The sequence below is a fragment of the Chamaea fasciata genome, unplaced genomic scaffold (genome assembly GCF_029207755.1).
Source record: "Chamaea fasciata isolate MVZ Bird 193981 ecotype frontalis unplaced genomic scaffold, bChaFas1.0.hap1 SCAF_4, whole genome shotgun sequence".
NCBI classification, from domain to species: domain Eukaryota; kingdom Metazoa; phylum Chordata; class Aves; order Passeriformes; family Sylviidae; genus Chamaea; species Chamaea fasciata.
The window spans coordinates 26,497,345-26,509,473 of NW_027094089.1; positions in this window are offsets into that span (position 1 = coordinate 26,497,345).

The window sequence follows — 12,129 nt, forward strand, 5'->3', positions numbered from 1 at the left end:
CTTGACTGGTAGGGAGGCCTATGACAATCAATTAACAGGAAAACTGCCATTGATCATAAGAAGAAAGCAGAAAAATGAAAGGCACCACACTTATTTATCCTGTGTGGAGAGGCAATTAAAGGACACATGACAGAAGTCTATGTCAGAAAAAGAATTTTTTGATCGGCAGTTGCAGTTGCATTTACCCTTAAAGAAGATGTCTTGCACTGGCAAGACATTGATACTGTGCAGGACTTCCCCTTACTGACTTGAAGCAAGCAGTTTGGTTTTAATTTTTGATAAACAGTGCATTCTGGGCAGGTCTTAGGAAAACCACTCCCATTTGTTTGACAGAGAGCTCAAATCAAGGGCCAATATTTCAGATCTTGAGATTAAGATCTTTGCACAGGTCAGCTAGTGGATGAGTCAGAAGTTCTGTATGAGCACCTAAATCATATATGGACCCTCTTGACATGGAACTGACTGGGAAAGGTCGAGAAAGATACCTGCTCTATGTGTGAATAAGGTTTATAATGCAGGTTGGGCACAGCCTACTCCTAAATGTTTGAACTGGAAAAATGCAGTGATATACAGCATTCTTATAAAATATGCACTTTTCAATCATTACTACAAAAACAAGATTAAACAAATTGCTAACTGCCCCATGACCTTCTTAAGTCATCATTTACTGACTCACTTTTTACTGGCACTATGGAAGAAGTTGTTACAGTGGGAAAAATGTAGAAGAACAAATAATAGCAGCTCTATACACACCTGGTAACACAAATTCCATTTACACTTTTTTCATACGAGCTTTCTGTCTAGGTTTAAAAACACATGGTTTCTAAGCTATTTTGTACCATGGCCACAACCATATTTAACAGTAAAATCTATAATATCAACACTTGTGTCTCACTGCAGCTCAGAAAAGTCAGAAACACTGGGCAAATTTAATGAGGTGCCCATTCAGTACTTGCAGGGGAAAAAAAAAAAAAAAGTTATTCAGTACAAGAAATGCTTATTGAGAACCTTCACCATTCATCTAAAATATTTAGGGATCTCTGTCCTCTAACTTCTAAGAAGTAGCACTCTTCCTTTTGGAACACAAGATTAATTTCCCTTGTTTTTTAAGGCTCTAATTCTGCTAATATATGAATGCATCTAGATGTTTATTAACATATATGATTAAATGCATATGTTTAAATATGTGTGTGTTGTGTATACATTTAGTAAGTATGTGTATATATATGAACATTTATACATATATACATGTATATACAAAGATATAGCTGTGAGTAGCTCCTTAGGAGTCAATAGTATTAGTCACAAAGTTAAAGACAGTCAAGAACAGAAGTATTTTGATAAATCAGATACTCAGCCTGATACAGATGATGAAAATATATGGGATAGAATTATTTAGAGCTGAAAGGTCATTTGGAGCAGAAAGTTTCAATTTTTCTATTCATGAATATGTGCTTTTTTCTGGAGTTAGAATCTTCTAATGAAAGTGTAATAATGATGAAGACATAGATGGTCATTTATATTTATACTTCCTAGCAGACCATATGTTCCATAAAAAAATTTCTATTTGTCTAGAAAAAAAATACTATCTATAGATGTGAAATGGAAAATGAAATGACACTGAGGCTAAGTGTGAACATATTTTATGGTAACTTTGATATTATGTTCTCTGGATACATTTTCATGGGAATTAATTTATGATGCCCTCCACCTCTGATTCTTATACTCTGTTACCAGAGTAGGGAGCTGCCAGGCAGTATTTTACAATGTCCTGAGAGAACATGATTTTACAAGAGTTCTACAGTGAAGTGCCCATGAGTATTTAACAGTCAACTAAGACGGTCATTCAGATTCTCCTCATGGGTTACACTGGAACTATAAATAGAAGGTAGTAGAACTAGATAAAACTAATAAAACCAGAATGATGAAAAGCCAAGTGCAGGCCCCATGTAAAGGGAATATTCCATGCACTCTTGAGGAACTGGCAGCATCCAGAAACACTATTTAATAAAAAAAATCTACCAATACAAAAATATTCTGTGACAATAAGCTATTTTAAATGATTCATACAATGTTAGAGTCTTCAAACATTTTAAACCAAACTGACACTCAAGAAAGATCTTTTTGTTTCTCAGAGACAAAAATACCTTTGAAAATCTAACTTTAAATAATCAATTAAAAATAAATAGCTAGGTATTTTCCCACCAAGTTAGACTCTCAAGTATAATGCACAGGCATCACACTAATTTTCAAAATCCCAGGGCAGGTGTTTAATCACACACTAGCAGGGTTATGCTCTGCTGTGAAACTTGTAATATGCTTGAGCTACCTGCTTCAACCCAGAATTAAAAAGCTTCCCCCTTCCTTCCCTTATGCAGGGCCCAGCAGACAAATACATTCAAAGGACACAGATGAGACTAGTACTGGCACAAAAGGCAGCCAGAAGCAAGACTTTCTGGCTCACTCAACTACTAATAGAGCTAATTTAACAGTGGTCTGCGATATGAATACAGAAGACTGATTTTTAAATCCTCTCTTCTTGATTTGGGAGTTATATCTTGAGTATGACTCCCAGGGAAGTATCTAATACTCTGCTACCGTCAGTGTGCACCTCAATTCCCTCTCTGTATAAATTTCAGTATGCTATTGTCCTACTACAACAAACACTCTAAGCTTCCTTTTTTTTGCTGGGTTTATGTCTCATGTGGGAATACAGCCCAGACAGGTTTTGTTCCAGGGAACAGGCACAGCTGAGACATGGGGGCCAGACACAGCCCAGGCAGGAGACACCAAGTGTGTACGTGCCTGTCTCACTGCACCGCGTCAAGGAGACACATCAAACAGCCCATAAAGATCAGGGGAAAGCCAAACTATCAGAAATGGGGTTTACAGTGGATTGTATACTGAGGTGAGTGAGGTCTGCCAGCAGGAGACAATAGGACTGGGACACTTCTATTCACCCTGCAGCCATCTTCGCCAGAACTCTTTTTCCTAGACAAAGTACTTTCAGTCTCTCGAGAGGCTGGTGATGGCAACTGTATTTGACAATACTTTAGCTGTTTGATTTAAGCCACAAATCACTTTGAAGGAAATGGTTGTCTTTGAAAAGCTATTGCCATTAAGCAGACTCAGAAAAGGTCTAAGACCAAGTTAGCCAGGGATGTAGGGCACAAGAGAAAGCATGTTTCTGCAGCCTATGCCTAGGACAATGTTACAAATTCTGACCTCTGCTCCCAGGACTGCTTCTGCACTTGCCATTAAATGGTCATTAGGTTTGCTGCCGATGGGGAAAGAGTTAAGTGCTGAGTGAAAGCAGACACAGCTGACAAGGACAGAAATAGGAAGAACAGAACAATGTGGAGCTCACGTGTGCGTGTGCGTGTGCACGTGTACATGTAGGGAGATAGTTACCTGTGTTGGGACGGCTATGGTGCTATTGGAAACCCAAAGCAGAAAGGAGGGGCATCGTATCTTTGAACTGGGGCTCAGGAGAGAGAGTTGGCTGTGTAATGCAAATGAAATTAAAACACAAGTGTAGGGGGGTCCTACCAATGGCTTGATGAGTTGTTAAGTGGCCAGCTGGTGGGGAAAATGAAGGAGTGGTAATGCATAACTTTACAGAGCTAGAGGTAAGTCCTGCTGAGTGGACCTAAATACTGCATGCATCTTTTACTCAAAATGTGAACTGCAGACCGATTAGATCGGGGAATGTTAGCCACATCCAGTGTAAAATATGTTTGATTTGGTTTGGGTTCTTTTAAAACAGAGAGAGGGAGCATAAGTTCAGGGAGGTAAGTGAAAGTTCAGTGAGATTTCTCCACATTCGTGAAACCTGAGTTCATAGTCAAGCTATTGAGTCACACACAGATGAGAATCTTGCCTGGTCAATTAGGAAAAAAAAAATAAAAGAACCCCAACCCCTTCTCCGTCTAAGTTCCTTGATGTTCAGTAGGTGTGGTTGGGTGAAGAAAAGACAGACCAATACCAACAGCTGCATGGAATCTTTCCATGACTGGAAGGTGAATAATTAACTCTCTTCTAACTGCAGCCCCTCAGGGGGAGGTGAATCACCAGCCCAATTTAGAGTTTTGTTATCTTGTAATGAACAATAAGAGGGAAATCTATACATGTCCTAACAGTTCTAGTGAGACATCAATGATCTGTGCCCCAAAAACCCCAGGAAAGGAGTTGATAAAAATGCATCTCTAAGAAAGTAACTGATTTTTAACAACCAACTCATCAGTTCCTGAAGTTTACATTTTTTTTCCTAGGTGTATGACATTTTATGAATATGATACTGAGGCTTAGATAAGAGGGGAAAAATGCATCAGTTCTACCTGGCAACATTGTGCCAGTACATAAAATCAGATACAATCAGTGTGGGAATTAATTTATTTTTCTGCATGTCATGCTCATACTGTTGCCTCTAGAGTTTTGGGATGAAGGGAGGGGTCAACAAAAGGCAGATATGAAAAATAAACCTTCTGTTAAGGTGACTTGAAAGCCTGCTAAAGGATATTTTCCTGTAGGGTTTGAACGTCCACTGGGAGCTCTCCAGCAGACTTCAAATCCAGAAAGCTTAAGGGCTGGTCTATACCTGACAAACCTTTGCATACATTAACTGCACCCACATGAGACAGGTAGGATAAATCTCTCTTCTTTATATATAAAGTTGGAAGACTGAAGCCCTTGGCTCCTGCTCCTGCACAAGGCAAAAGGCAATGTCCTTGCTGCTTCTTTTGGGGCTGCAGCCTCTTTTAGATTTTTAGAGCTCTGCAGATGATTCAGGTTCAAAAAGTGACCAGTAGTAAATACTAATGGGTTTTTCTTTACAAAACCTTGCAAAAACCAAGTGATTCCATGCCTTCTCCTCCTTCTGGCTAAAATGTTGATAGAGCTAATATAACTGTTCCCATCTGGGGGGTTGAAGACAAATTAGGTTTCAGAGCATGACAACCATAAAGGCACATCAGCCTTATGTGTCCTGTCAATGTATCAGGTAGTCATGTCCTGATGGAAGGAGAACGTCTTGGGTTGTTTAATTTCCTTCAGCTGGTTTAAAAGTAACATTGACTGACTCCGGGGAGCCACGCCCTTTTCATTATCTCAGTAAAGAGGGTTTGAAACCAGTGATATCTGTACTTCCAAATGGAAAGGGAAAAAAAACCCAAAACCAAAACAAAAGAAACCCAAACAAACAAATCAACAAACAAAACCAACTAAAAAAATCCCAGCCTAAACCAAAATCTCATAAGTATTCTGAATTTATGCCTCTTTAGTGGATATTACTTTTGTTTACTGTATTTTGGCAAATTAACATCTATAAAATAGAATATGTTCGCACATGCTTCACCATGCACCCTCTAGATTTAAGAGACTGTCACTAGGCATATTTTAATTACTGTTTTCATATTGTCATATCTTCAGGTCATTACAGCAGATGGTCTAGATCTGTTGCAGTAATCCTGTGATCAGTTGTAATGTGTTTTTTCATGAAAATAAGAAAAGTCAGTGCTTAGAAATGGAAACCAGGATGCTCGGGAGAGATAAAGAAAACCCAAAAACTTTCTGTTTTGGAATAGAGTAACCAGAGTGCAGAGGATTTCCAGGACAAATATGCATTTTAGCAGATTTTAGAAGGGTAAAGTAAGATATCTGTTATCTCGAGGGAGGGAGGGAGGGAGGGAGCGAGGGAGGGAGCGAGGGAGGGAGGAAGGAAGGAAGGAAGGAAGGAAGGAAGGAAGGAAGGAAGGAAGGAAGGAAGGAAGGAAGGAAGGAAGGAAGGAAGGAAGGAAGGCCACAGAGAGACCAGCAAAGCCAAGTCCACCATTGTAAAAAAAACGAAACACCAGGCTTTGTATATAGATTTTTATGATTTCTTATAAATACACAGTGAAAAGCAGCACATGTCTGAAGGCACTTCAACAGAGCTAGAAAATAACCATTTCAGCCTGTTCATTCAAAAAATACCTCTAAAGGGACAGCTGAACAAGGTCTTTGTTTAGAATTGTCCTACTTACTTGCCCAAGCTGGAGCTTGACAGAGGAAGTGCAGCCATTCTGCTTGTAACATGCCCTTACTTCACTGATATTTCAGTGACTTGTTTTCTCCCTGCAGTTCAGACAGTATTTTTTTTAGCCTTGACAGAATGGCTAGACTAGGTAATCCACACAAACAGCTGCTGCATGCAATGTGATCTTTTCTCCAAACCTTTTTAACAAAGACTTCTGAACTGTTCCTTAGTTTTGGATATGTTGGAAATATCCAGAAGCTAAAATCTCTCAATATGAATGTAATTGACATATCAACTGTCTGACCATACTGCTTTTAGCTTAAGAAGTGTCCCAAGGAGATTAACAAGAGCTGCATGTTCACAAAACCACTCCCTAATCAGAAAGCATTCATCAGGAAAACACTTCTGCTTCAAACCATTTTCACAGGGGATTTGTTTTGAACATCACTCTTCCTGTCTGTAGTGAGAAGAAACATCCTCCTGATTTTTGTTGCATGAGCTTTGCAAACTTTCAAACTTCATCAAAGATAACATAATCAAGATTTTTTTCATTGCATTACATTTTATCACTTGAATTTGTTTTGGTCTTTATGATCTCTTCTGTCGAATGTAACTATTTTATGAGCCCAAATATTATTAAAGTAAGTGTCGCAAATACTGAAGATATGAAACAGCAGTAACAGTTCCAAGGAGATTTGGAAAAAAACAGGAGCAAAGAAATCAAGGGTTAGTCTTTAATGTGGCAAATAAATTTAAGATAAAGCACATTCACAGGAATGGAGGAATTTGGAAAACAGTAATTTTAAAGAAGTTCAAAGGTGAGAGTGGACTTTAAGTGAGAAATTAGGAACATGACATAACATCCAAAAGGGTATTTCAGCTGTGAATTGCATAGGCAAGAGTTACATCCTCAGTGGGCAGGATGACAAAAGTCCTTTTCACAATAGTCCACTACATTTTTGGAGCTTATGTCCTGAATAAAAATCAGTGTGTGGGAGAGGATTGAGGGAACAAGAAGAAAAGAGTTGGGAAGAATAGAATTTATTTTAATATATAAGATTAAGTATCAAATCTGTCATAACTGGGAATAAAGGACCACGTGGATAAATATTAAAAAGGCGTGTGATAGGAAAGGAATTATTTTAGAATGATGAAAATACTAAGAACATGAAAGAGGATGAATGTGAGAATGAGGTGTATCAGGCTGTGAAATGGTCTTCTGTGAGAGAGAAAAAATATTCTCCTAGTGAGAATAACCTTAAACAAGAATGGATATTATCTTAGTGACCCAAGGGGCATCTGGGAATATCAACTATTTTTGAGATTTTGTAGGCCAGGATCCAAATAAAATAATTTTATGAAGGCCTTATTTTTTGCTGAGCCACACACCTTTTCTTTTTCTGAGTAAGATCTGTTGGCTAGTGGAGTCCCAATGCTCTGCTATTGCTGGCTGCTCTGTAGTTTATTAGGAAGAAGGTGAATGAATGAACACTTTTCCCCTGAAATCTCTGCCTGCCCAGCATCCCTAAACAAAAGTAACAAGGACAGCTGTTGCATGGCAATAACATCACTCTGCACTATGTATTTCCACATCCTGTGGTCTTCCAGGTAGTCTGCCTACTGCGAATACAAGCCTCCAAGGAAAGTGGAGAATCAGAACCACCTGGGTATTGCCAGTAAACTAAACCTTTAGGCATTTCTGTGCTTTGATCCAGAGAAATGCATGTGCTGTGCTGTTTGTACCCTCAGAACAAATGGCAGTCTTGGGAACTGGATATTTAGAGATGGTATTTAAATAACATTACTTGGGAAATTCCCACTGCTTAAGAAAAGACCAACTAAAACAAGAGTTTTCTTTCCCAGAAGGCTGAGACAGGTATAATAAGGATTATCAGGCATAATTGATATAATTTCTGTATCCTAGAGGATCAAATGACTCATCTTCATAGTCACGTCCTCCCTGGTCTTACTACTGATGAGACTGAAAACATTGCTGTGAAGTGTAAAGAGTGTTTAAATATAAACATACTATATGATACAAGCAATTGATTGCAAACAAATAACTTCATTAAAACATGTCCTTAATAATTCCTTACTTTTACACAGCATATTTCCTCTGCCAATCTAAAGGTGCTGTACAGATGGAAAAACTCAGGAGGTAAAATGAGTTGTTTGAGTTCATTCAGGTAGACAATGGCAGAACTGGGAATAAACTATGCCACAGTGCCTCACTTTGCATTATAAATGCCCCTCCTGTGCAGTCCTGGAAAGGATCATGGCAGTGAGCCTTTGGAGAGGGAGTGTGTATAACTGGAGCTGAAATAAGCCTGAGTCTGATCATAAGACCACTGCGAATTAGAAAGGCCAAATTCCACCCCAATGTGCAATCTCTCCTAAAATCAACTAGAGCTTTATATTTAAGTATTTCCAAGGTTTTCTTTCCCATGGTGTCTGAGTACCAGCAAAATTACATCACTCTCAAACAATCTCTGAAGATGATTCCTTACTACTTTTTCCTATTAGCCCTAAGAACCACTATAGATTGCTTTATTTTTATCACTTTTTTTAAATTGACATAAAAACTGGTCCTAATTTATTAATCATGATGTAAAATGAAGAAAATTATTATTTACTACCTAAACTGCAGTATTACAGGTTGCCTCAGGACTAGAAAACATTAAAAACAGCGAGGGTTCCAGTCACAACTATGTATACAATTTTTAAAGTACAGGAAAAAAATCTGCAGACATTCTACATCCCTAGTTTACAATAAGAGAAGTACGCAGATAATATCCACAAATATTTCCTATGATTAAAAAAAAAAAAGAGTAAAGGGCAGAATATGAGACAAATCAAAACAAAACATAGCGTGATTTCCAAAATTACAAATCCCATTATGCCTGAGATTTGGAAGGTAGAATACTTCCTACAAGTTCCTGGAAGGGAAGAAAATGCACTGGTCCTGAAGCCACAAGTCTAGAGTTCCTTGCTGGCTCAGCTGCAGGCTTCCTCTATAATCTTGGGCATATTGCTTTACTTCTGTTTCCTCTCCCACATTGTGGGTGTGCCTACATTGCAGTCAAAGTGGGATTTTAAAGGTTGACAGCCCAACTGAAGTGGCTTTAACCAAGCCAGTTTACATGTACTCTTAGCATTGTAACTGTAGTATGGAGTTGGGCACAGACTAAATTCTTAAGGGTTTCTAAAGAAATTTGGAGAATAGAATCTGAAAATTAGCAGACAAATCTCATTCAAATCTGTATTTCCCATTATTCTTTATTTTCTAAAAGAATACTAGGAAAAGATCTGATTAACAGTACGAGCTGAGCCAGGAAACAAAAAAATAAAAAAGGGAAAAGAGGGGGAAAAAAGAGATGGTTGATGCTTTCAGAGTCATTCAAGGGATTTTGCCACATGCTTCACATTAATGTGAGAGTGCTGCTCTGGGATACAGATCTTAAGAATGAGAATCTGTTCCTGAACTCCATCCAAATAGTATTGTAACCAGGGTATGAAATGAGATGAGTTAGTCTTCCACAGGGGTAAGACCAGCTGAGAAAAAGTGTGTTTCAAAACCGTGAAGACATTTTAAAGGAAAGTTGCTTATTGTTATCCGAAAGTCTGGCCAGCTGGTAAAAATAATTGTATTAGTCTGTAATTATATACATTTTAAGAAAACACTTGTGTATTGTGCAAGAAAAAGTTGTACATCAGTGTTGAAATCAATAACACAATCTGATACGACACTTCTCTCCACCCAGGTAAATTACTCATATACTCTTAGAAACAGCTTGATAGTTAAAATTAAAATAATGGCTATAATATGGAAATGATAGCTGTAAAGTACAAACACATGTAAGAGAGTTGTTTTAGAAACTATAGTAAGGGACAGGGTAAGAGGAAAAACTTTATTAATGTCAGAAAAATATGGTGAAATATTTAGTGCACACATGTCTGGGACAATAGCTGGGATGAGGAGCCACATGCTCAGCTAGTGAATGTTGATACATCTCTGTTTAAATCAGTGGAATTATGCTGATTTACATCATCTACAGATTTTGCAGCTGGTTTTGACATATGTACAAACTTTGAAAGTTAAGCAGACCTACCTGCCCTCTACTCTCTGGAAACAAGGCTGGAAGTCTGGTGGGACAAGGATTCTCAAGGAGACCTCTTGTATTTCTGTGGGCTAGAAACATGGTGAAGACAAGTATTATTGTGGTTAGAACAGTATTTCTACATTTTCCTAGCCTCATGGGAAATCAAAATGCACACTAAAAGCGAATAATTAACCTAACTTTATAAGCCTTCAAGAAGCATTCATTCTTGCATGATTCAAGCTGTATTTTATCTGAATCAGTGTTCCCCTCCCTACTTAAATGTAGACATGTTATTTTTGTGGTCTGGAAGCTAAGATCAGATTTCACCCATAATGATTTTAGCTGCCACACAGTTCATCAAAATTGCAATTATGAATACCAGTGTTTTTCTTTTTCTGGAATGTAGACTGCATCATGCAAGATCCTGCCAAAAGATGCAAAATTAGCACTGGGATGGATATACTTTTGGAACCTCCAGGGAAGCACAATTAGGGAATGATGAATAAGAGGAGAAAGGGAGTTGTCACTGTATAAATGACCAAAAGTCTAAATCATCTTTATATCCATCTCTCCTGCACTGGGAGCTTTTGATTCAAGTGGGAATAGCTTTAAACCAAAAGAGGGCAGGTTTAGAATAGATACTGGGGAAAAAATTCTCTACTGTGTGAGTGACGAGACACTGGAACAGGTTACCCAGAGAAGTTGTAGAAGTGTTCAGGGCCTGGTTGGATGGGGCTTTGAGCAACTTGAGCTAATGAAAGGGGGGGTGGAACTAGAAAATCTCTAAGGTCCTTTCCAACCCAAACCATTCTATGATTCCACACCCAGTAATTTTCATTAGTGTAATGAGCACAGTGGCAAAAATAATGCCAAAATTCACTTAGTTGTTTTTCATTCTTTCTTAGACAACATGTTGCTAATGTGTTGCTACTGAGCTTCTGCTCTGAGCAGATCAGGCTTTAGTTAGAACAGCTATGCAAATTTACTTAGAGGCTGTCTGTCAACAAGAACCAGTTGTAATGTTTCTCTCCTGTTTACATTCTACCTGTGCTGGCTTGTATTAGAATTAGATCTCCATTGAATCTATGACAGGTGTAGCAAACATATTGCAAATAATACCAGACTCCTTAGCACTCTCACTACAGATGGAGAAAAGATAGAGGAACCATAAGTGGGTCAGACAGACATATCTGGAAGTGCAGTGCTATTGATCCTGCCTCCAGCTTAGGGCTGATCTAGAGACCATTTAGTTCCTCATTCCATTCCATGTGGAAATCAAATATACGTTTCCCATCTGTTCTCTTTGAAGTAGTATCTTTACTTTGACAGTGCTTTGAACAGTCTCCCATTTTGCATGAAAAATTCCTTAGTGTGCTCTGTTTAATCATGCTCAGAGATTTTTGGGAAATAGCTGATTAGTTCCAATATCATTAGGAATGATAGGGCTATGCTTCTACATGTAAACTATATAACTTTTCCAGATGCACAGACTTTATAAAATGAGCAACTACAACCTAAGCAGGGAAGGCAAGAGAATGGGAAAGAATGTTTACAAAGATTTTAACCTCTAGAAAAATAAAGATGTCTGTGAGTCCTGAACTCACCTGCTCAGTTTTTACATGAGATGGGAGACAGACCTACAGGACACTACTCAACTTTCCTGGTTCAGGAAAATTTTAGCACTATCTGAACAGCTATGAAGATTTTGATTTACTCATACTACTGTTAATGGAAATTACAGTCAAGGAACATAGTTTGTTGCATTTTAGGAAGAACAAGTCTGAACTGCAATTTGTCTGAAGACTTAAGATTCTCACTACAAGTATTTGTGTAATGTCTGGCTAGACAAATAGTTTCATATGTTAATTATATTCAGCAGCTCTATTAATGCAACCAGAAGGTAAAATAGTAGAGATGGAAGGGTCCAAATATATAATCTCAGTGAACCAGGGGACTCATGTTATCACAGATGAATTAAAGTTGTGTTTACCACTACAATTTTACTCCGTGCTTTTT